General features: G+C 49.3%; 1 non-coding gene across 1 annotated transcript; it reads left to right on the top strand.

Annotated features, from left to right (window-relative positions):
• The first annotated feature begins 6897 nt into the window (after positions 1 to 6897).
• Positions 6898 to 6969, top strand: TRNAG-UCC (transfer RNA glycine (anticodon UCC)). The gene has a single exon. It is a non-coding gene; the product is annotated as a tRNA-Gly (tRNA).
• Positions 6970 to 27035: the final 20066 nt, after the last annotated feature.

Genomic DNA, 27035 nt, shown 5'->3' with positions numbered 1-27035 from the left:
AGCGGTTCAAAAAAAACAGCAGCACTCAGAGGATTTAAAAAAATGCAAAAAGCTTTTATAAGATCTGTAAGGACCTGGTACTTCTTAGGCAGCATACTACAAGTAGTCCCCCTGAAACATTAGCATTAAATGGGGTATTTGTGCTGCCGGGACACAGCTGATGTTACTGGGAGACTGTGAGCCTTATTCAGACCCAGCGCTCGCAACCGGGTCGTTTGCCCACTGGGTATGCGTACGTCGGAGCCGGCTCCGACGTGCGCATGCGTGAGACCCGGCTAGCGATGGGCGCTCCGTCGCTACGGGTCTCTCACCAAAGGGGGCGGGCTGTCGATGGTGATTGACAGCTCGCCCCTTTTGGGAGGCGGGCAGGGGGGGTGGCCGGCCAAACGGAGGCGTTCCCGACGGAACGCTTGCCGTTTGGGGGCGGCCCCACTGACATCAGCAATGATGCAGGCCCCCAGTAGTACCCCTTATATAGTGTCCCCAGTATACAATGCCCCCAGTAGTGGTCCCTCTTCTGCAGGCCCCCAGTAGTGCCTCTTAAGCAGGCCCCCAGTAGTGCCCCTTATACAGTGCCCCCAGTAGTGGTCCCCCTTATGCAGCCCCCGATTAGTTCCCCTTATACAGGCCCCCAGTAATGATCCCCCATATGCAGTGCCCCTTACACAGTTCCCCCTGTAGTAGTCCCCCTTATGCAGCCCGCCATTAGTTCCCCTTATACAGTGCCCCCAGTAGTGATCCCCCATATGCAGCCCCCAGTAGTGATACCCCATATGCAGTGGCCTTTATACAGTGCCCCCAGGAGTGATCCCCCTTATGCAGGTCCCCAGTAGTGCCCCTTATGCAGGCCCCCAATAGTTATCCCCCCTATGCAGTGCCCCCTGTAGTGGTTCTCCCTTTTCAGTGCCCCCTGTAGTGGTCCCCCATGTGCAGTGCCCCCAGTAGTAAGCCCCTTATATAGTGCCCCAGTAGGAGTCCCCCCTGTGCAGTGCCCCCATTAGTAAGCCCCTTACATAGTGCCCCAGTAGGAGTCCCCCCTTTGCAGTGCCCCCAGTAGTAAGCCCCTTATATAGTGCCCCAGTAGGAGTCCCCCTTGATGCAGTGCCCACAGTAATAGTCCCCCCCCCAGTAGTGGTCCCGCCCAATGCAGTGCCCCCAGTGGTAGTCCCCCCTATACAGTGCCCTTTATATAGTGGCCAGCCCCAGTAGGAGTCCCCCTTGATGTAGTACCCCCTGTAGTAGTCCCCAGTAGTGGATTCTGAATCCATGCTCCCGCCGCCGCCGTCCGCACATCAGTCCTCCCGGGCTGGGGCACTCTGCATTATGGGAGAGACGTCATGACGTCTCTCCCATTACCCACTGCAGGAGCCGGAAAGGAGCCAGCTCTTGCAGTGGGTGCTGCGGCAGTCAATGAGAGCCTATCTGACTGTCATTGGCTGCTGTTTAACACACACATCGCCGCCAGCGCTGCCGGTGATGTGTATGCAGCAGCAGCCAATGAGAGTCTGTCTGACTCTCATTGGCTGCTGATTCACACACACATCACCGCCAGTGCTGGCGGCGACGTATGTGTTAGCACAGCCTGAGCCTGCCACCCTCCTCCTGGCGCTATTGGGCAAGCGCTCAGGGGGAGGGAAGGGGCTCAGCTGTGCAGCACAGGACCGGCGCTGGGAAGCCTAGCGCTGGTCCTGTGTAAATGTGCAGTGCTGACCGCACTTACTGCGGTCGGCACTACACTGGCTACCTAGGGCGGGCTGGCCGCCCTCACCCACCTCCCCCGCCAGTCCCATGTCGCCCAGGGCACGTGCCCCGCTCGCCCTGCACTAGTTACGCCACTGCCTTCACTGTCAGCCACTGCCCCCAGCAGCACACATGCATCCAGCCCAGCCCTGCAGCCAGTCACTCACTGAGAGCAGCACCAGTGACAGTGAGCCAGGGCTGGGGCTGTTCTATTTGTTACTGCTGATTGGCTGTCCAGAGTGTCTTTCGCTATATTCATCACGGAGTCAGAGTACTTCCAGTGACGAGGTTTTATGCACCCAATTGGAGAGTGGATACATCTCCTCCGGCGGAAGTGGCCTGCGCTCCAAATGAATGGCACGCACAGCCGCGATGTACATTTAAAGACTCTCATACAGGTATATAAATAACCTCAAATAATTATTAGGTTTAGAATTCAGCTAGCTGGCACTGCTAGTTTCTATAGTTAAATCATGTTAATGAAACACATGACCCACCTCTTGTTGATTAATAGAGGGGCGTTACCACTTCATACACCCTTATATATATGAAGTCACCACACACACAGGTATACCTTGACAAAGGCTGAAGGCCGAAACGCGTTGGTTATCTGTGGGAGCTGCTACTACTTACCTCTTGGAAGAGACCTGTCATTCTGCAGGGAAGGTGAACTGCTTGGGGTAGCAATATTAACCCCATATGCTTTTACACTTTGCCTTTCTGAAAAGGTTAATTGTGGTACGCTGCCATCTTTTATTCATTTATATATTTATATTTTAAACTACAGTTTTATGTGATTTTCAATAAATGTGACAGTATTTCACGATGGAGCATTCCATGTTATGATTATTTGAGGTGCTGTCTGACACTGAACGGGTGCGTTTTGAAGTGTGTTGAAATAAGGAATCGAATTTAAGGACATTTTTAAAGAAACCAGTTTTCACTGTATTATTTATTTAATGCCATCTGTTTAAAGTATACTGCTACCCGGGATAAGACTTAAATAGACTAGGACCAACTGGCATTATCTCTGACTTACTTTTCTACATCTGCGTTTATTTATTGACTTATCCCTATACCTCAGTGGAGGAGCGCTTATTGTTCATATCTGTGTGTAAGTTATATTGTGTGACGGGTGTAAGTCACAGAAATCTTTTTAAGCTGCACCTCATCAAGTTTGGTGCGCGGGGAGAATAACTTTTTCTGTCTTTTGCTATGTTAGCCACAGCCCCCAGCTGCATGCACGAACACAGTAGTGTGTGTAACCGGTGTATTGAAATGTCAGCATCACACACACAGTGGGCCTGATTCAGAGCCGGACGCTATTTGCGCTCGCTCGTTCAGAAAAAGGGGCCGGCTATTTAAATTGAGCGCTCACTCTTTGCGGCCTGTTGACGCCTCTATGTCTGAGCGAGCGAACGAAACATGCGCTCGCTATTTTGTAAAAATGCCCCCTGGCAGTTCGCATCATATGTCATCTCCGCTATTTATTAGATTAATCTAGTACATCGAAAGGCGTCTGAACTGCTCACAGTGCTTGTGGTTGGATTTTCCTACCGCAATCATGCGAACAGTTCAGGCTAAGAGACAACCAAGTGACGTGGCCGATTACGCTGCTTTGTTAATTATGCACTCCCTTAAAACGCCTGTTTTGACCGTTTGGCACGCCTGCGTTCGGATCTCCACTCCCCGTTTTCAAGCACCTTCCCCTGTTACCACCCACAAACGCCTCAACCTGTCACTCAAATTAGCAGGCACTCGCTATTTTGCGAACACACGATTTCCGACCGCACTTACTGGTTGGCGCATGCGCATTACGACCCATACACATGCGCAGATGTGCGAACATCGCTCGGAGCAAACGAGCAGCCGCTTACGAGCGGCTCTGAATCAGGCCTAGAGGCCTTGATTCAGAGCCCGACGCTCTGACAGAGCGCTCGCTCTGAATCAGGGCCGGGCTATTTTTTTTTTTAGAATGGCTTCCTGGCCGCTCGCATAGCTGTGGGTTACCACCCACAGCTATAGCGAGCGGCCAGGAAGATGGTCGCGATGGTCAAGACCATCGCAACCATCGGGCTTGCGACGAGACCCTTGTGGTAGGGTCTCGTTGCCGCAAGCCCCATAGAGATTTCGGCTCTAACAGAGGCAAAATCTCTCCCACTGACATCACTCGTGATGTCAGTGGGGCCGCCTCCAAACGGAGGCGTTCACAAGGTAATGCCACCGTTTGGGCAGCCACTCCCCCGGCCCGCCTACCAAAGGGGGCGTGCTGTCACTCAACATCGACAGCACGCCCCCTTTGGTACGAGACCCGGAGCGACGGATTGCCCGTCGCTATCCGGGTCTCACGCATGCGCATGACGGAGCCGGCTCCATCGTGCGCATGCGCTCTGGGCCACCATCGACCCGGTTGCGAGCGTTCAGCGCTTGCGACCGGGTCTGAATCAGGCCCAGTAATTGCAGCTTCCAGCAGACACACACAGTTAAAAAAAAAAAAAAACACATTGGAAACCATCTGGGAGACATCGGGACAGAGATCCAGCGATGGTGATGAAACATTGGATCCTCACCATTGCAGGGTTAAACATCGAACATTGCAATCATCTGACCGATGTTTCTGAATAAACATCAAATGATTCTCATCCCTACCTGACAGTGGGCCTGATTCAGCAAGGAATGCAGTTGCTTATACGCACGCAATCGGACGATTAATTTGTACTACGCATGCATCGCAGTGCACGAACCAGACGCTGCGATCGGGACTGTGATCACAGAGGCTACACAAACCCATGGCAGAGTGATTGACAGGAAGTGCCGTTTGTGGGTGGTGATGGGCATGGGTGGTTGGGCGAACGCAGGCATGCCAGAGCCACAGTGATACCATACGCAGCCTGAGGCCTCATAGCATGTGCACAAGCAATTCCTGAGAGAGGTCTGACCTGCCTTAACTGTGCGCAGGGGTCCGATGTTAGTCGATGTTACTGATTATTTTGCTATGTTGCCCTAGTATACGGATTTGAGTAAGGGGAAGTGGGCGTCCTTAGGTCAGGCTGCGATCGTAATGCGAATGCACACATTTACATGTCACCGCTGATATTAGCACCTGCAGAATAGCGATCCGTAGTGAATCTGGCTCTGTGTAGTGTAGTGTGTGTTCAGTGACTGGTGGGTGGGGTTTGTCGTTTGTGTGTGTGTAAAATCTTATTTATGATTAAGAGCCTAGGCCCTGATTCAGAGCCGCTCGTAAGCGGCCGCTCGTTCGCTCCGAGCGATGTTCGCACAACTGCGCATGCGTATGGGTCGTAATACGCATGCGCGAACTAGTCATTGCAGTCGGAAATTGTGTGCTCGCAAAATAGCGAATGCCTGCTAATTTGAGTGACAGGTTGAGGCGTTTGTGGGTGGTAACAGGGGAAGGTGCTTGAAAACAGGGAGTGGAGATCCGAACGCAGGCGTGCCGAATGGTCAAAACGGGCGTTTTAAGGGTGTGCATAATTTACAAAGCAGCGTCATCGACCACGTCACTTGGTTGTCTTTTAGCCTGAACTGTTCGCATGATTGCGGTAGGAAAATGCTACCACTGCGAGCAGTTCATACGCCTTTCGATGTACTCGATTAATCGAATAAATAGTGGAGATGACGTAGGATGCGAGCGGACAGGGGGCGTTTTTTAAAAAATAGCGAGCGAATGTTTCGTTAGCTCGTTCAGACATAGAGGCGTTAACAGACCGCAAAGAGCGAGCGCTCTATTTAAATATCCGGACCCTTTTTCTGAACGAGCGAGCGCAAATAGCATCCGGCTCTGAATCAGGCACCTAGATCGGTCACATGACAATAATTCAAGTATATATCAAATAAAAAACAACCCAGTGTGTCCCTAATGATTATCAGCGGGAAACGAGTCAGCACTACGGTATCTGGGAGTACCTTCCGCTGGGCTGATATACTGGTCACACACTATACAGCAGGGTAGTGTTCTTGGAATATGAGCAGCAAGACTGAAAGTAGTGACTCCCAGCAATAGGAACCCAATGTTTATGGGAAAAAGAGATTGAAAATGTAAGTGTCCCCTTTCAGAAATGACACACAAGTTGCCATACACTTTGTACAATACACAAACCAGGTAAAGGAGTTGTGGATAAGATAAGTATATATATTTCATGCATAGTTTTGTTGCTGATACATGTAGAATAATTTACATTTAGGTGTACTTTGGGGCTCATTTACATTGGGATGTAAGTCAATTTTATGACACGCCTCTCAGATGTAGCAGTACACGCCCACTTTACCGCCGCGTTCATAGGTGCTGTTTTCACAATCTCCCTGAAATGGTTTTTCAAAAGTAGGCAAGTATGCCCTAATGTTGACATTCTGACAATGTCAACATATCACCTGTCGACATTCTGACCATGTCGATATTTCACCTGTCATCATTTTGACAATGTCGACATAACTGTTGAAATTATGAATGCCGACATTGCCATCCTTTTGACTAAATCCTTTTTATAAGACAGCGCTTAATCTGCATACTGCGTAGAGTTCTAGATGTGTCATTGTTGTACCCTTGCACTCATTTGTAAACTGTTATATGTTCCATCCAGTCTCTCCCAAGAGATATTTACAGACCATATCATTTTATATTGGTAACTGGCAATTCTTATTCATTCAGTAGAATTAAAACATATTTTGTCTATGAGTATATAAATGATTTTTAAATAAATGTCCACCAAATGTACTGTATCTCTGTACACGTGTATTCCACATCAACTGATTTTTAACGTGTTACATCTTATTCCAGCATGCTTCAGAGGAACAGCAAAGAACATGTAAGAAGATGATAAACTGCTTGAGGGATTAATCCTGCCGCTCACAGCTTCAGAGTAACAGACACAGCATTCAGGACTGACACTGCGGATGTAGGAGAATGTTTACTAATCCCAGAGGGAACGCCAGATGTCAGGTTTATTGCGGTGTGTGACACAATGAATGCACTAATTATCGAGGAACTCAGCGTTCAGCGTAGATGCCTGTGAGCACACATATTTCCAGCCTTACATTTCTGTGAGGTAATCTGCCTTCTTATCAGGTTACAGTACAGCTAGAGAAGCATGGGTGGGATGCACTGACTTGCTCATTGAGACACCCAGGCTGATGTAAGCGATGGTGGTATAGTGGTGAGCATAGCTGCCTTCCAAGCAGTTGACCCGGGTTCGATTCCCGGCCATCGCATCAAAAATTTTTGACAACATTTTTTTTCCCTCTCAATGAAAAAATTTACTTTGACAAATGTGTTTATGAAATCAAGATTAATGTATTAGTAACTAAAATGTTAATTAAGAATTGCTAATGTCAGAATTTGCAATCACCTGTAAGCCGGGTCCCACGAGAATAGAGGTGGAGGAAGATGAGCTGGTGACGGCCTCAATGTTTCCTCAAGTACTGGCCCCTACACCCTGCAGCAAGCCCCAGAAGCAGCGAGGCGAGACGTGATGTCACAGACGGTTTCACGCCAGAGAAAGAGAAGTGCGGTAGTGCGCCAGATAGAAGAAAATGGGGGAGGAGGAGCCGCTGGCTGGATTAGTCCAAAAAAATGACTTTACCCAGCATGTCCATGGACCAGATATGTGATAAATAGCATGGCAGGGAAATTCACGCAAGAGAATGAAAAGTGCGGGTGTGCGGCCAGAAAGAAGGGCGGCAGGGTAAGGTCCCATTACTGGGATCGCAGCCTTAGCAAGCAGAGCCCATGGAGAGAGAAAAGCCCACGGAAACTGCCAGGAAGCTTTCAGTTCTGACAAAGGGCTCTATTTATTAACATTATTTTTACTCAAATAAAGTGATAAAGGCTGTTTTGTGTTTTCACACCCTTTTCACATTATTTTACTATCACCTACAGTTACTAAAGGGCAATTGGAGTAGAATTCGCAAAATTCTACTCCAGCCCCTAAGTATCACTTATTTTAAGTAAGCAGATCGCATTTCCCATTAACTGTAATGGGAAATGTGATCTGGTCAAAGGCCCTCATTCAGAGCCGCTCGCTAGCGGCAGTACGCTCGTTCCGAGTGATGTTTGCACATCTGCGCATGCGTACGGTTTTTAGTACGCATGCACGAACCAGTCAGTGCGGCCGAAAATCGTTTGTACGCTATATAGCGAGTGCCTGCTATTTTGAGTGACAGAATGAGGCGTATGTGGGTGGTAACAGGGGAAGGTGCTTGAAAACGGGGGAGTGGAATTCGAACGCAGGCGTGCTTAAAGGTCAAAACGGGCGTTTTAAGGGAGTGCATAATTAATACAGCAGCGTCATTGACCACGTCACTTGGTTTTTTTTAACTCAGAACTGCTCGCAAAATAGCGGTTGAAAAAACCAACCACAAGAATAGCGAGCAGTTCATACGCTGTACGATGTACTCGATTAATCTAATAAATTGCGGACATGACGTATGGTGCGAGCGGCCAGGGGGCGTTTTTATCAAATAAACGAGCGTATGTTTTGCTCGCTCGTTCAGACTTAGAGGTGTGAACAGACTGCAATTTGCGAACGGATCATTTGAATAGCCACCCCTTGTTTTTGAACGAACGACCGCAAATAGCGAACGGCTCTGAATCAGACCCAAAGTTACTAAAAATAAATTGTGGAAAAATATCGGGGAAAGCCCTGTGATAATAACGCCACCTGGAGGTGACATTATCCAGGGTCTCCTCCGGTTACCGGACTCCTGCTCCACTATAACAGGCAGAGCAGAGCCTGGAGCCGGTCCCAGTAATCAGCTGTGTGGTCTAAACAGACCACCCGCTGATACACTGCAAAAACATTTAAAAAATAAAAAAATAAAAAAACCCCAAACTTACTTGAGTACAGGGACCGGTGGTCGGGGCTTCGGTGATGTCCTCCCTCCGGTCAGCTGGTCTCCCATGGTGCACTGGAGCACAGTCGTCACCTGACAGGGTCCCAGTGCAGTATGGGATGTCACCGGCCGTTGCAGATAATTTGGAAGCTGCAGGTTTGTTGGTGAGCTGGATCAGCGTGTTGCTGGTGTGCTGCAGGTGCACGGCTGTTCTGATTGGTCTGCGGAGGTCAGCGACCGGAGTGTGCAGCTGAGGTTGGCTCTTGGTCGTGCCGCTGGTGGTGCGGAGCCAGAGGTGTGGATGGGTGAGCCGCTGGGAGGCTGGGTTGCAGCGTGTGCGCTGAGACCACCCCTAGGAGACCACTGCCCGGAATGCTGATAGTAAAATAGCCCCAGCTGCACACTCTGGTTGCTGACCTCCGCAGACCAATCAGAACAGCCGTGCACCTACAGCACACCAGCAACACACTGATCAAGCTCACCAACAAACCTGCAGGTTCCAACCTATCTGCAACGGCCGCAACGTCGACCTACATCACCATAATAAAAAACCTACCGGTAGGTTAGTACTACCAAGGCTCGCACCAACACGTGAGACGCCGCACAGGTGTTCCAACCCACTCTGCACATCCCCCCACCCCTTGAGACTTCCTAGACTGTCGACCATAGGTCCAGCAGGGGTGACACGCAAGGTCACTGAACCACACCGGAAGGAGCCCCCTGAAAGGGTCCACCTCCCACCCCAGTCTCATCACCACTCATCATTGAACCCCACCCACCTGCCCGGGATCTCAACAGAGCAGCATTGTGACTACTCAATAAAAGATTTTGCTCCAAACTACTGTGTCTCGTTGGCCTCATTTTGATCCTATCTTATTTCCCTTTTCACATTACTCCAAACTACACTCTATACCCAATCACACCCTCCTTCTCACTCCCAAAACACCACCACCACCAGAAGAAACATTCCAATTAGCACCACTCACAAACACACACAAGTCATCACCACTACTAGCAGGGAGAGCGCAACTTACCCCCCCTTACCGCCTAGTAAAGAGGGAGTCCATGTCCTTTCCAGAGGATAAGAGGAAGTCAACATCCAGAGTGATTTCAGAATTGTTCCATTTGTTTGCAGAGTGTCCTTATGTGTTCCAGATGCATGATTCTGATACTACTACTCCATACACGGGGCTAATTATCAACTGCAGCGACTACTTCGCCCCTCATCTTCTGCACACCCACCATGTACTGCAGAGCTCCATACACGGGGCTAATAATCAACTTCAGGGACTACTCCTCCCTTCATCTTCTGCACACCCACCACATACTGCAGAGCTCCATACATGGGGCTAATCATCAACTGCAGGGAATACTACTCCCATCATCTTCTGCACGACCACCACATACTGCAGAGCTCCATACATGGGGCTAATCATCAACTGATCAACTGCAGGGACTACTCCTCCCATCATCTTCTGCACGCCCACCATATACTGCAGAGCTCCATACATGGGGCTAATCATCAACTGCAGGGACTACTCCTCCCCTCATCTTCTGCACACCAACCACATACTGCAGAGCTCCATACACGGGGCTAATCATCAACTGCAGGGACTACTCCTCCCCTCATCTAATGCACACCCACCACATACTGCAGAGCTCCATACATGGGGCTAATCATCAACTGCAGGGACTACTCCTCCCTCATCTTCTGCACGCCCACCACATACTGCAGAGCTCCATACATGGGGCTAATCATCAACTGCAGGGACTACTACTCCCCTCATCTTCTGCACACCCACCACATACTGCAGAGCTCCATACACTGGGCTAATAATCAACTGCAGGGACTTCTCCTCCCCTCATCTAATGCACACCCACCACATACTGCAGAGCTCCATACACTGGGCTAATTAGCAACTGCAGGGACTTCTTCTCCACTCATCTAATGCACACCCACCACATACTGCAGAGCTCCATACATGGGGCTTATCAGCAACTGCAGGGACTTCTCCCCTCATCTAATGCACACCCACCACATACTGCAGAGCTCCATACATGGGGCTTATCAGCAACTGCAGGGACTTCTCCTCCTCGCATCTAATGCACACCCACCACATACTGCAGAGCTCCATACATTGGGCTAATCATCAACTGAAGGGACTTCTCCTCCCCTCATCTAATGCACACCCACCACATACTGCAGAGCTCCATACATGGGGCTTATCATCAACTGCAGGGGCTTCTCCTCCCCTCATCTAATGCACACCCACCACATACTGCAGAGCTCCATACACTGGGCTTATCATCAACTGCAGGGGCTTCTCCTCCCCTCATCTAATGCACACCCACCACATACTGCAGAGCTCCATACACTGGGCTAATTAGCAACTGCAGGGACTTCTTCTCCACTCATCTAATGCACACCCACCACATACTGCAGAGCTCCATACATGGGGCTTATCAGCAACTGCAGGGACTTCTCCCCTCATCTAATGCACACCCACCACATACTGCAGAGCTCCATACATGGGGCTTATCAGCAACTGCAGGGACTTCTCCTCCTCGCATCTAATGCACACCCACCACATACTGCAGAGCTCCATACACGGGGCTAATAATCAACTTCAGGGACTACTCCTCCCTTCATCTTCTGCACACCCACCACATACTGCAGAGCTCCATACATGGGGCTAATCATCAACTGCAGGGAATACTACTCCCATCATCTTCTGCACGACCACCACATACTGCAGAGCTCCATACATTGGGCTAATCATCAACTGATCAACTGCAGGGACTACTCCTCCCATCATCTTCTGCACGCCCACCATATACTGCAGAGCTCCATACATGGGGCTAATCATCAACTGCAGGGACTACTCCTCCCTCATCTTCTGCACGCCCACCACATACTGCAGAGCTCCATACATGGGGCTAATCATCAACTGCAGGGACTACTACTCCCCTCATCTTCTGCACACCCACCACATACTGCAGAGCTCCATACACTGGGCTAATAATCAACTGCAGGGACTTCTCCTCCCCTCATCTAATGCACACCCACCACATACTGCAGAGCTCCATACACTGGGCTAATTAGCAACTGCAGGGACTTCTTCTCCACTCATCTAATGCACACCCACCACATACTGCAGAGCTCCATACATGGGGCTTATCAGCAACTGCAGGGACTTCTCCCCTCATCTAATGCACACCCACCACATACTGCAGAGCTCCATACATGGGGCTTATCAGCAACTGCAGGGACTTCTCCTCCTCGCATCTAATGCACACCCACCACATACTGCAGAGCTCCATACATTGGGCTAATCATCAACTGAAGGGACTTCTCCTCCCCTCATCTAATGCACACCCACCACATACTGCAGAGCTCCATACATGGGGCTTATCATCAACTGCAGGGGCTTCTCCTCCCCTCATCTAATGCACACCCACCACATACTGCAGAGCTCCATACACTGGGCTTATCATCAACTGCAGGGGCTTCTCCTCCCCTCATCTAATGCACACCCACCACATACTGCAGAGCTCCATACACTGGGCTTATCAGCAACTGCAGGGACTTCTCCTCCCCTCATCTAATACACATCCACCACATACTGCAGAGCTCCATACACGGGGCTAATCATCAACTGCAAGGACTACTCCTCCCCTCATCTAATGCACACCCACCACATACTGCAGAGCTCCATACATGGGGCTTATCAGCAACTGCAGGGACTTCTCCTCCCCTCATCTAATGCACACCCACCACATACTGCAGAGCTCCATACACTGGGCTTATCATCAACTGCAGGGACTACTCCTCCCATCATCTTCTGCACACCCACCACATACTGCAGAGCTCCATACACGGGGCTAATCATCAACTTCAGGGACTTCTCCTCCTCGCATCTAATGCACACCCACCACATACTGCAGAGCTCCATACATGGGGCTTATCAGCAACTGCAGGGACTTCTCCTCCCCTCATCTAATGCACACCCACCACATACTGCAGAGCTCCATACACAGGGCTTATCATCAATTGCAGGGGCTTCTCCTCCCCTCATCTTCTGCACACCCACCACATACTGCAGAGCTCCATACACTGGGCTTATCATCAACTGCAGGGACTTCTCCTCCCCTCATCTAATGCACACCCACCACATACTGCAGAGCTCCATACACTGGGCTTATCAGCAACTGCAGGGACTTCTCCTCCCCTCATCTAATACACATCCACCACATACTGCAGAGCTCCATACACGGGGCTAATCATCAACTGCAAGGACTACTCCTCCCCTCATCTAATGCACACCCACCACATACTGCAGAGCTCCATACATGGGGCTTATCAGAAACTGCAGGGACTTCTCCTCCCCTCATCTAATGCACACCCACCACATACTGCAGAGCTCTATACACTGGGCTTATCATCAACTGCAGGAACTACTCCTCCCATCATCTTCTGCACACCCACCACATACTGCAGAGCTCCATACATGGGGCTTATCAGCAACTGCAGGGACTTCTCCTCCCCTCATCTAATGCACACCCACCACATACTGCAGAGCTTCATACATGGGGCTTATCAGCAACTGCAGGGACTTCTCCTCGCATCTAATGCACACCCACCACATACTGCAGAGCTCCATACATTGGGCTAATCATCAACTGTAGGGACTTCTCCTCCCCTCATCTAATGCACACCCACCACATACTGCAGAGCTCCATACATGGGGATTATCAGCAACTGCAGGGTCTTCTCCTCCCCTCATCTAATGCACACCCACCACATACTGCAGAGCTCCATACACTGGGCTTATCATCAACTTCAGGGACTACTCCTCCCATCATCTTCTGCACACCCACCACATACTGCAGAGCTCCATATACGGGGCTAATCATCAACTTCAGGGACTTCTCCTCCTCGCATCTAATGCACACCCACCACATACTGCAGAGCTCCATACACTGGGCTTATCATCAACTGCAGGGACTACTCCTCCCATCATCTTCTGCACACCCACCACGTACTGCAGAGGTCCATATATGGGGCTTATCAGCAACTGCAGGGACTTCTCCTCCCCTCATCTAATGCACACCCACCACATACTGCAGAGGTCCATACATGGGGCTTATCAGCAACTGCAGGGACTTCTCGCATCTAATGCACACCCACCACGTACTGCAGAGCTCCATACATTGGGCTAATCATCAACTGTAGGGACTTCTCCTCCCCTCATCTAATGCACACCCACCACATACTGCAGAGCTCCATACATGGGGATTATCAGCAACTGCAGGGACTTCTCCTCCCCTCATCTAATGCACACCCACCACATACTGCAGAGCTCCATACACTGGGCTTATCATCAACTTCAGGGACTACTCCTCCCATCATCTTCTGCACACCCACCACATACTGCAGAGCTCCATATACGGGGCTAATCATCAACTTCAGGGACTTCTCCTCCTCGCATCTAATGCACACCCACCACATACTGCAGAGCTCCATACACTGGGCTTATCAGCAACTGCAGGGACTTCTCCTCCCCTCATCTATTACACATCCACCACATACTGCAGAGCTCCATACACGGGGCTAATCATCAACTGCAAGGACTACTCCTCCCCTCATCTAATGCACACCCACCAAATACTGCAGAGCTCCATACATGGGGCTTATCAGAAACTGCAGGGACTTCTCCTCCCCTCATCTAATGCACACCCACCACATACTGCAGAGCTCCATGCATGGGGCTTATCAGCAACTGCAGGGACTTCTCCTCCTCGCATCTAATGCACACCCACCACATACTGCAGAGCTCCATACATGGGGCTTATCAGAAACTGCAGGGACTTCACCTCCCCTCATCTAATGCACACCCACCACATACTGCAGAGCTCTATACACTGGGCTTATCATCAACTGCAGGAACTACTCCTCCCATCATCTTCTGTACACCCACCACATACTGCAGAGCTCCATACATGGGGCTTATCAGCAACTGCAGGGACTTCTCCTCCCCTCATCTAATGCACACCCACCACATACTGCAGAGCTTCATACATGGGGCTTATCAGCAACTGCAGGGACTTCTCCCCTCATCTAATGCACACCCACCACATACTGCAGAGCTCCTTACACTGGGCTTATCATCTGCTGCAGGGACTTCTCCTCCCATCATCTAATGCACACCCACCACATACTGCAGAGCTCCATACACAGGCTTATCATCAACTGCAGGGACTTCTCCTCCTCTCATCTAATGCACACCCACCACATACTGCAGAGCTCCATACACTGGGCTTATCATCAACTGCAGGGACTTCTCCTCCTCTCATCTAATGCACACCCACCACATACTGCAGAGCTCCATACATGGGACTTATCAGCAACTGCAGGGACTTCTCCTCCCCTCACCTAATGCACACCCACCACATACTGCAGAGCTCCATACACTGGGCTTATCATCAACTGCAGGGACTACTCCTCCCATTATCTTCTGCACACCCACCACATACTGCAGAGCTCCATACACGGGGCTAATCATCAACTTCAGGGACTTCTCCTCCTCGCATCTAATGCACACCCACCACATACTGCAGAGCTCCATACACAGGGCTTATCAGCAACTGCAGGGACTTCTCCTCCACTCATCTTCTGCACACCCACCACATACTGCAGAGCTCCATACATTGGGCTTATCAGCAACTGCAGGGACGTCTCCTCCTCTCATCTTCTGCACACCCACCACATACTGCAGAGCTCCATACACCGGGCTAATAATCAACTGCAGGGACTTCTCCTCCCCTCATCTAATGCACACCCCTCACATACTGCAGAGCTCCATACACGGGCTTATCATCAACTGCAGGGACTTCTCCTCCCCTCATCTAATGCACACCCCTCACATACTGCAGAGCTCCATACACGGGCTTATCATCAACTGCAGGGACTACTCCTCCCATCATCTTCTGCACACCCACCACATACTGCAGAGCTCCATACACGGGGCTAATCATCAACTTCAGGGACTTCTCCTCCTCGCATCTAATGCACACCCACCACATACTGCAGAGCTCCATACATGGGGCTTATCAGCAACTGCAGGGACTTCTCCCCTCATCTAATGCACACCCACCACATACTGCAGAGCTCCTTACACTGGGCTTATCATGAACTGCAGGGACTTCTCCTCCCATCATCTAATGCACACCCACCACATACTGCAGAGCTCCATACACGGGCTTATCATCAACTGCAGGGACTTCTCCTCCTCTCATCTAATGCACACCCACCACATACTGCAGAGCTCCATACACGGGCTTATCATCAACTGCAGGGACTTCTCCTCCTCTCATCTAATGCACACCCACCACATACTGCAGAGCTCCATACACGGGCTTATCATCAACTGCAGGGACTTCTCCTCCTCTCATCTAATGCACACCCACCACATACTGCAGAGCTCCATACATGGGGCTTATCAGCAACTGCAGGGACTTCTCCTCCCCTCACCTAATGCACACCCACCACATACTGCAGAGCTCCATACACTGGGCTTATCATCAACTGCAGGGACTACTCCTCCCATCATCTTCTGCACACCCACCACATACTGCAGAGCTCCATACACGGGGCTAATCATCAACTTCAGGGACTTCTCCTCCTCGCATCTAATGCACACCCACCACATACTGCAGAGCTCCATACACAGGGCTTATCAGCAACTGCAGGGACTTCTCCTCCACTCATCTTCTGCACACCCACCACATACTGCAGAGCTCCATACATTGGGCTTATCAGCAACTGCAGGGACGTCTCCTCCTCTCATCTTCTGCACACCCACCACATACTGCAGAGCTCCATACACCGGGCTAATAAATTATAATAATCAACTGCAGGGACTTCTCCTCCCCTCATCTAATGCACACACCTCACATACTGCAGAGCTCCATACACGGGCTTATCATCAACTGTAGGGACTTCTCCTCCTCTAATCTAATGCACACCCACCACATACTGCAGAGCTCCATACATGGGGCTTATCATCAACTGCAAGGACTTCTCCTCCCCTCATCTAATGCACACCCACCACATACTGCAGAGCTCCATACATTGGGCTTATTAGCAACTGCAGGGACTTCTCTCCACATCTAATGCACACCCTCCACATACTGCAGAGCTCCATACACTGGGCTTATTAGCAACTGCAGGGACTTCTCCTCATCTAATACACACCCACCACATACTGCAGAGCTCCATACATGGGGCTTATTAGCAACTGCAGGAACTTCTCCTCTCCTCATCTAATACACACCCACCACATACTGCAGAGCTCCATACATGGGGCTTATCAGCAACTGCAGGGGCTTCTTCTCCTCGCATCTAATACACACCCTCCACATACTGCAGAGCTCCATACATGGGGCTTATTAGCAACTGCAGGAACTTCTCCTCTCCTCATCTAATACACACCCACCACATACTGCAGAGCTCCATACATGGGGCTTATCAGCAACTGCAGGGGCTTCTCCTCCTCGCATCTAATACACACCCTCCACATACTGCAGAGCTCCATACATTGGGCTTATTAGCAACTGCAGGGACTTCTCTCCACATCTAATGCACACCCTCCACATACTGCAGTGCTCCATACACTGGGCTTATTAGCAACTGCAGGGACTTCTCCTCATCTAATACACACCCACCACATACTGCAGAGCTCCATACATGGGGCTTATTAGCAACTGCAGGGACTTCTCCTCTCCTCATCTAATACACACCCACCACATACTGCAGAGCTCCATACATGGGGCTTATTAGCAACTGCAGGGACTTCTCCTCTCCTCATCTAATACACACCCACCACATACTGCAGAGCTCCATACATGGGGCTTATTAGCAACTGCAGGGACTTCTCCTCTCCTCATCTAATACACACCCACCACATACTGCAGAGCTCCATACATGGGGCTTATCAGCAACTGCAAGGATTTCTCCCCTCATCTAATGCACACCCTCCACATACTGCAGAGCTCCATACATGGGGCTTATCAGCAACTGCAAGGAATACTCCTGGTCAGCACTATAGTAGGGTGCAAATCATACTTGCCTACTCTCCCGGAACAGCCAGGAGGCTCCCGAATCTCGGGTGGTGCTCCCAACCACCTGGAAGAGCATACGAGTCACCCGCAGCTGCCGAGTAAAGTGGGAGGTCCTGGCGGCCGATGAGATACCCGCTGCCTCATGTTATCGTAGCCATGCCCCTGCTTCCCAATGCTGGTAATGTCGGCATTGCACAGTAGGGGGCAAGGCTACGATGAAGTGATAGTGCCATCACGCCCCCCGCACCAGCCGCCTATGCTGCGCCACAGCCCCCGTAAGCCCCCTGCTGTGCTGACCTGGAAAGTCGACAAGTATGGTGCAAATGTACCCTGGGGTGCTAACGCTGCACCCTGCCCCTGCTTATGTCATGGCATCACGAAAAGAAGCCTGGAACCAAGTCGACTCTCCAGGCTGCTGGGTGCGGTTTCAGGCTTCCTGCAAACCAAATACCAGGGCAGTGACAGCACCGGCCTCTTGGCCTTGCACCCTGTTCAGGGCAATGGGGGGTACGTACATCACCGATGATTGATTGGTCTGCAGATATATCTGCAGTCTGTGCAGAACGTATGTTCTGCATACAGACTGCCCGTTTCGCCCAGTTGAGCTGTCAATGACCACCGTCCCGTGTAGCAAATGTACGGGCGGTCGGCCGACCGCCTGTACACACAGCACGATGTCCCAATATATCGGTAGATATATTGGGCATCGGCTGTGCAGCACAGCCAACGCGATATGTCTGTGAACGACGTCGTTCACAGACATATTGCTGGTACACACCGGCCGACGGGCACCCGATATATTGGCCGATCAATTGATATGTGCGAAATATGCGGCCAGTGTGTACCCAGCTTAACTTCTCTGTAATTGTTTGCTGGTAGCCCATTCTCTCAACTCAGAGAACTCTTTATACTCAGTGATTAATTTTGGATTTCATCCAGTCTCCGTAAAGAGAACTTAGCCAGTTCAGATTGTAAGCCAATAGGTTTAAATGAAAATACTGCCCACATTAACCCCAAGCTATCTGCAAAGAGTAATACATTTTACATGGCACTGCTACCTGCCTCGCCATGTCATATCCTAATAGGTTATTATCACTGCCTATGCTGAAATGATATCAGTCCGATCATATGTTATTTACATTTCATTCACACAGTTATCTCAGCCACTTTACCCTTGTCATGGAGAAAGATATTTTCCCTTAATTATTAACTTATCCTTCCATGAGGTTGCCACACTCCCTGCAATCTGCCATACTACCCACTCTGCATTACCCCCAAGGTGTATGAACCATTATATGCAGTTCTAAGCATTAAATACCCCAGTGATGGCAATATAATATGAATAGGGGACCCCACTATCTAGATGTTAAATACTTTCTGGCAAAAATAAGGCAACTTTTTTTTTAGCGTGTTTAGCTATTTGTAATCTTTCAGATCACAAATAGAACGCAGCTGGTCGCGGCGATGGCCGCAGTAATCGCTCATCTGAGTACGTTTAAACTTTCTCAGAATGGGCAATGGAGCTGCTCAGCCAGGGTCAGGAAGTGTGCATCGGGCACTCCCAGAAAACAGGTCAACACGCCCCCGTTTCCGGGAACGCAGGCCGGCTCCACCAACTCCCCGCCCCAAACGGTGGTTTTGGGGAACTCAGTAGCAGAACGGCTCACGCGCAGTAAAGATCCTATGCATGAGCAGATCTAACTTCGGTGATGTACGCAAAGCATCGGTTTGAGAGAGTGCATGGTCTGGGTTGCTTTAAAAAAAATAAATAAAAAAAAAAATATATATATATATATATATATATATATATATAGTAATAAATACTGCTAGTGCATACATGATAATATACCAGATTAATAACAGCAACGCATTGTAGAAAATACACCATAGTCCTGTGCAGTATAATGTAACATTTGTATAATTTAAGTGCATAGTCTGGAACCAGAACCCTAGAGGAGAGGCTGGTTCCTCAGCAGTGTCGGACTGGGACAAGAAGGGCCCACCGGAGGAATGCAGTTCTAGACGCCCATGCTTAAGGAGAGTGGTCTTCCACCAGTGGGGGTGAGGCCAGCCACCACAGATTAATGGCTCACCATTACACAAATCTTGGTGTAGTTTCTATTGAAGGGAACCAAGCCCCCATGTTGATCAGTGGTCCTGCTCCACCACATGACTGACCATCTAGTACAGTAACATTCTATAATTTGAGGTCTGGAACCTGACACCTAGAGGAGGGGCATGGGCCCACAGTCAGTGGGGCCCACAGGGGATTTCCCCTGTACCCCTGTGGGCCAGTCCAACCCTGGCCTTCAGGCAAGGGGGACCACCGGGGTTTTTTCCTGTACTTCTGTGGGCCAGTCCAACCCTGGCCTTCAGGCAATGCGGACCACCGGGGTTTTTTCCTGTACCCCTGTGGGCCAGTCCAACCCCGGCCTTCAGGCAATGGGGACCACCGGGGTTTTTTCCTGTACCCCTGTGGGTCAGTCCAACCCTGGCCTTCAGGCAATGGGGACCACCGGGGTTTTTTCCTGTACTCCTGTGGGCCAGTCCGACCCTGCTACTATGTGAGAGACAGGGGGGACAGTAAGGGCGACAGAGATGAGAGACAGGGAGGGAAGTGAGGGGTCAGAGGGCCTAATTCAGCGGTGTACGCAATTGCAACTACGTACGCAGTTCGGCCAATTGTTCGGCACTGCAATTGCGCACGCACATAGGAATCCGTCGAAGAGTGAGTAACAGGTCGTGAGCGCTCTGGGGTGGTGACGGGGGAGTGGTCAGAGAAACGCAGGCGTGTCTGACCGTTTGAACACCGTTGCATGGGCGTGCATAAATTAGAAGATGCGATTGCCTACGCAGCCTGAGTACTCACTGCGTGCGACGAGACTTGCACTTTCTGCGACTGGTTTGACTGCTGTAATTGTGCGTGACGGCCCGATAGGCTTCGATAGTACCGATGTACAGTATAAGCAGGAATGCCAGGTAATACGGATGTGAGAAAGCAGCAGCGGGCGTCTGTATGCCGGCTGTGCGGTGCCGTGCAATGTTTTCACAGCTTTGATCGCAATTGCTATCCATACTGAATCAGGCCCAGAGATGAGAGAGATGAGGGGGTCAGAGATCAAAGACAAGGTAGGTGGGTGAGATGAAGGGGACAGATGAGAGACAGGTAGACGAGGGGAATGAGGGGGACAGAGACGGCAATGAAAAACTATAAAAACGAGGTGGTTGGGTATGAAATACCGGCAGTCGGGATACCTACTGTCAAAATGCTGACAACGGCATCCTGGTGCTTGGTATCCCGACAGGGGTCGGGTAAGTATACTAAGCCTCCCCCTTCTCCGCCTAACCCTCCCTTCTTGCACCCTAACCCTCCCTCCCCATTAGTGCCTAACCCTAACCATTCTCCCTTAGGGGCCTATGTATCAAAGCTTGATGTGTGATAAAATTGTGAAATTTATATCACCAACCAATCAGCTTCTAACTTACATTTTGCAGGCTGTGTTTAAAAAATGATAGTTAGGAGCTGATTGGTTGGTGATATAATTTCACAATTTTATCTCACATCAAGCTTTGATACATATGCCTTTTAGTGCCTAACCCTCCTAGTGATCCCTAACCTCCCCCCACGGCTAACAGCTAAGACGCCCTGGTGTAGCTTTGTTCGGGATGGCGGCTGTCAAGATTCCGGCATTGGGTTATAGACTGGCGTCGGGATTTCAACGCCTATCTTTAGTCCCAGGTAAAGCTACCGACGTCGGGATTTCGACTGCCGGCATCCCATTCGCCGTCACACTAACTACATCCCATAAAATGTACTTATTGCATGTCGTTATGGTGCGTACCAGAAAGAGCTGTCTGAATACAAACAGAGAATAGCAGCCTCCTTTACAATTACTTGTCCTCTGGTGAATTATGTCCTCCAGGATGACAAGAAGAGATCCATGGCGCTATTTATAAAGATTTGTGTGCAGGTAGTGGTACTTACAGTAACTTATTGCTTTGTTGTGATCATTTACCAGCTTTGTAGTAATAAAAAAAAAAAGAGCAGGCCTTCTGGTGTCATCTGATGCACTGCTATATCCTCCTGCCCTCCTGGAAAGGGGAGCCTAGAGTTCATTCTAGCACCCTGTACCTGTCACAAGCCGTGCAGTTTTTTATTTCCTGCCTGGGGTATCGCTCTATGCTCTGGTGCTTCTAGCACACTCTGGTCTATCTCAGCAGTCTGTTGCTTTAGCTGAGTGTGCTAGAAGCACCAGAGCATAGAGCGACACCCCAGACAGGAAAGAGGAACTGCACGGGTTGTGACAGGTGCAGGGTGCTAGAATGAACAGTAGGAGCCGATAAGGTTACTCATGCCCAGTGAACAAACTCCAACTTAGATCGGTACTGCACATGGGCGATTTGGAAATCACGCAAGCGTAATAATCACTGTAGCCCTGCAAACAGGTAAGTAGAGCACAACGCTATCCTGAGATATCATTATCCTTTCATCTTAAACAGAGTACAAACCTTACAACGGTGTGCACTGGCAATGCGGCAAGCTATGTAACGATACATCGGGTGCGTCTTACGCACTGCACAATCTGCAGTGTGACAGTGCGAGATATAGTTACATTGTGCATGTAACTACACCGCGTCGTTCATCCCATCGTCCCATCTGTGGCGCGGCACAGCATATTGGACGATTCAATGAATGATGGCCGGGAACGAAGGGTAGACCGTACACACTATACAATGTGTAAGATATATTGTTTCAATCCGTATGGGGCCGATATATTGTACGATACATCGTATGGTGTGTACCCAATTTAATACTGTTGGTTGCTTCCCGCATACTTGTGTATGGGGGAGTGAATTTAGAAGTAAATTGGGAGAGTGCAGAGGAGAAGCTGCATTTATCTGCAGTATCCCGCTACATAAATACCACAAAGCTGTGAGAAAGTTGGTGATCACTGATAAAGGGATTATCACTGCTTTTTAGATAGAGCCGTCAGTCACAAGTTAATGCTATCGAGCAGCAGACAGCTTGTTCTAGGTATCACAGGGAAGGGACAGTGTTTAGGATTTGCAGTGGATTATGTCATCTGCAGTTTACTGCCACAATGATTGCACACAGGGCCTGATTCAGAGCCGGACGCTATTTGCGGACGGTCGTTCCGAAAAAGGGGCCGGATATTTAAATTGAGCTCTCGCTCATTGCAGTCTGTTGACGCCTCTATGTCTGAACGAGCGAACGAAACATGCGCTCGCTATTTTGTAAAGACGCCCCCTGGCCGTTCGCATCATACGTCATCTCCGCTATTTATTAGATTAATCGAGTACATCGAAAGGCGTATGAACTGCTCGCTATTCTTGTGGTAGCATTTTCCTACCGCAATCATGCGAGCAGTTCAGGCTAAAAGACAACCAAGTGACGTAGTAGATGACGCTGCTTTGTTAATTATGCACACCCTTAAAACGCCCGTTTTGACCGTTTGGCACGCCTGCGTTCGGATCTCCACTCCCCGTTTTCAAGCACCTTCCCCTGTTACCACCCACAAACGCCTCATTCTGTCACTCAAATTAGCAGGCATTCGCTATTTTGCGAGCACACGATTTCCGACCGCACTGACTGGTTGGCGCATGCGCATTACAACCCACACGCATGCACAGATGTGCGAACATCGCTCGGAGCGAACGAGCGGCTGCTTACGAGCGGCTCTGAATGACCCCCACAGGGCTCAGCAGGGAAATGTATACCATAAGCATATAACAAGATAAGTGCACTCAGGTACGAGAACTGCACAAGTGGAATCATGGTATAATTTATCCTTCATCTGTTCCATCTATGTATTATTTATTATGCAGCATTTTATTGACCACAAAACCTATAACATTACTATGTTATATATTGTATTATTTGTCCTTTAATTATAAAGAACCAATATATTGTCTAGCGCTGCACATTTTATGATACAAATAAATAACATATAATAATGACATGGGGGAAAAAAGAAAAGAACTTCCTGCCCACATGAGCTTACTATCTAAGAAGTGGGGGAAACACTTGATACATAAGGTAGAGGAATAAAAGTGGCTGCTGGGGGGAAAATGAAGCTGGGGGAAGCCGGTGTGTATCGACCAGCCCTGTAACAGGGTGCCGCGGCACCCATGTCATTATAACTAAGCACAAACCGCCCTCCTTACGATCCTGGCATCGACCCCTCTCATACTTGTTCCCGTAGTTAGCACATCCCTCTGAAGAGATCCCAATAGGGAAGAAAAGCGTTAGAACATTTTTTGGAGTTTATCCACATCACGCATAATACCTATTGGTAATCGAAGCCAACCCGGGCTTCTGCACTTTTCATCCTTCCCGCATAAGGACGGAGTACAATATCGGGAGCTCCGTGACTGACATCAGGACCTCCAGACAGTGCTCTGACATTGCATGTTTTCCCTGCAGTAAGATAGGGACGGAGATCGACTGTCCCGTTACCCACACCTGATTAATCCAGCTATTACACTCCCCGCTACAAGACGGAGACTGGGAGCGGAAATTCTGGTTCTTTTCCAGCCAAATACTCTCCTGCAGGAGACAGCTACTAAAAACAGGAGACGCGTACAGCTCCCCAAACCGGTGGTCTCCTCCGTGGGAAGGAGGAGGTAAAAGATTTGTCCCTTTTCATTCTTGCATTTGACAGCCGTGTTAACCATCGTACATCGACCTTCTGAAAACAATTACACCACCGGCAAGTATACCACACGGCATTGTTTCTTCAATTGAGGCTGGATTAATATAACTATTCCAGAAACATTTCCTTCTTATGGAGCATACACACGGTCAGATGAACGATTGAACGATTTGAATGATTTTACCAAAGATTTGAACGATTTGAATGATTTTACCAAAGATTTGAACGATTGGAATGATTTTTGACTGCATTAAAATGAATGGAATCGCCCAAGTCTGACTGCAAACACATCAGAAGTCAGATATCATTATCTGACCATCGGGAACGCGCATCGTACAGGCATGTCAGATTTTCCTTCAGATATGAAAGATTGAACGATTTTTTAAATCGTTATCGTTCAGATCTGAAGAAAAATCTGACCGTGTGTATGCACCATTATTGTTACATTTATTTGGAAACATTGTGTCTGAATATCCAAATGGAGTATCTACATCTCAAATACTGTCACATGTATTTGGAACATTGGCCCTCATTCAGAGCCGCTCGCTAGCGGCAGTACGCTCGTTCTGAGCGATGTTCGCACATCTGCGCATGCGTACGGTTTTTAGTACGCATGCGCGAACCAGTCAGTGCGGCCGAAAATCGTTTGTACGCTATATAGCGAGTGCCTGCTATTTTGAGTGACAGAATGAGGCGTATGTGGGTGGTAACAGGGGAAGGTGCTTGAAAACGGGGGGAGTGGAATTCGAACGCAGGCGTGCTTAAAGGTCAAAACGGGCGTTTTAAGGGAGTGCATAATTAATACAGCAGCGTCATTGACCACGTCACTTGGTTTTTTTAAACTCAGAACTGCTCGCAAAATAGCGGTTGAAAAAACCAACCACAAGAATAGCGAGCAGTTCATACGCTGTACGATGTACTCGATTAATCTAATAAATAGCGGACATGACGTATGGTGCGAGCGGCCAGGGGGCGTTTTTATCAAATAAACGAGCGTATGTTTTGCTCGCTCGTTCAGACTTAGAGGTGTGAACAGACTGCAATGTGCGAACGGATCATTTGAATAGCCACCCCTTGTTTTTGAACGAACGACCGCAAATAGCGAACGGCTCTGAATGAGGGCCTTTGTGTCTGAGTGTCTAAACTGACTTTCCTACATCTTAAACACAACAACTGCTTTCAACCAATTTACACTGTGGATTTGTATATTCATACTGACATTTTTTTGAGATCTAGATCCTAGTGCAATTACCCAAAGGAACTTTTTAAAAATCAAAGGATTTCCTTTATTATATATTTTTTTGTAGATATGGTGGATATTTCATTTATACTACATTTTATTAATATTTGTATATTATCTGTATATTTTTATGATGATCATGCTTATCTTTACATATGTTGTATATTTATATGTTGTTTAGGACCATAAGGGTCAGAACATTGTGTTATGTTAAATAAATAATATTTATCTTTTTTACATTTTTGGGCACATTTCTTATTGTCTATTTATTTTTACATTCACAGCGCCGTCTATATATTTTTCAGTTTATTGTTGTTTATTTGGTTTGCTACCACGTTAGACAGCTGCGTGAGATTAATTAACTTTATTGACTCTGTTCAGCGCCAGTGGCTATTATTTTATAAATATCTACTGCTGGTCTTTTTCCCATTAGTGCCCTCTTTCCGGTGACATATTTGGAAAGATGACGCATGTGCAGAAGACAGCACAGACTGTGGCATAGTGCAAGAGTCTTTGCAAGCTTCTGTGTGGAGCCATCTTTCCGGAATCGGTATGAAATACCGCCGGCCTCATGGCCGGCGGTTCGATTCCCGGCAGCGGCAGCCCGACATCAGCAGAGATCCCGGCAGCGGAAGCCTGACAGCGCTGGAAATCCTGATCGTGGATAGGTAAGTATTGTCTAACCTAACCTAACCTAACCCCCCTAACCCTAACCCTCCTTAGGGGTGCCTAACCCTAACCTCCCCCCCAAGTGCCTAACCCTAATCCGCCCTCTAAGTGCCTAACCCTAACCACCCCCTTCCCCGCTGCCTAAACCTAAGTCCCCCGGGGGGCTGCCTAACCCTAGGTCCCCCCCCCGGGGTGACTAACGCTAACCGTCCCTCCCCCTAGCCTAACCCTGACCCTCCCTGGGGGGTGCCTAACCCTAAGTCCACCCCCCCAGGGTGCCTAACCCTAAACCTCCCTCCCCCTAGCCTAACCCTAACCCTCCCTGGGGGGTGCCTAACTAAGTCCCCCCCGGGAGCCCTAAACCTAACCCTCCCCCCCGTGGCTGTCCGCTCGCGGCGCCCGGCATCACTACGATCGGGATGCCGGGCGCCGGTCTCTAGAGGCCCGGCATTTCACCCTTGCTGGGATATGACAGTCGGGAAGCCGGCTGCCGGTATTTAGGCAGTCGGCTTCCCGATTGCATACCATCTTTCTGAATAGATCACTGGACAGATGGCGTTGTGGGACGAGTATATAGAGGAGGGGCGCCACAGTGGCAAATTGGTTGATCATACGTGTAGGGTGTGCTGTGTGATCCCCCCTTGAACCCATGTGCACAGTACCCGAACTCTCTGTACCCATGACAGATACACCACTGTACTGTATTTCATTCATCTTGGTACTACCTTTCTATTCAGAAAAAA

The sequence above is a fragment of the Taudactylus pleione genome, unplaced genomic scaffold (assembly GCF_031769625.1).
Source record: "Taudactylus pleione unplaced genomic scaffold, aTauple2 ptg000490l, whole genome shotgun sequence".
Classification (NCBI taxonomy): Eukaryota; Metazoa; Chordata; class Amphibia; order Anura; family Myobatrachidae; genus Taudactylus; species Taudactylus pleione.
This window is presented reverse-complemented; position numbering and strand designations above follow the sequence as displayed.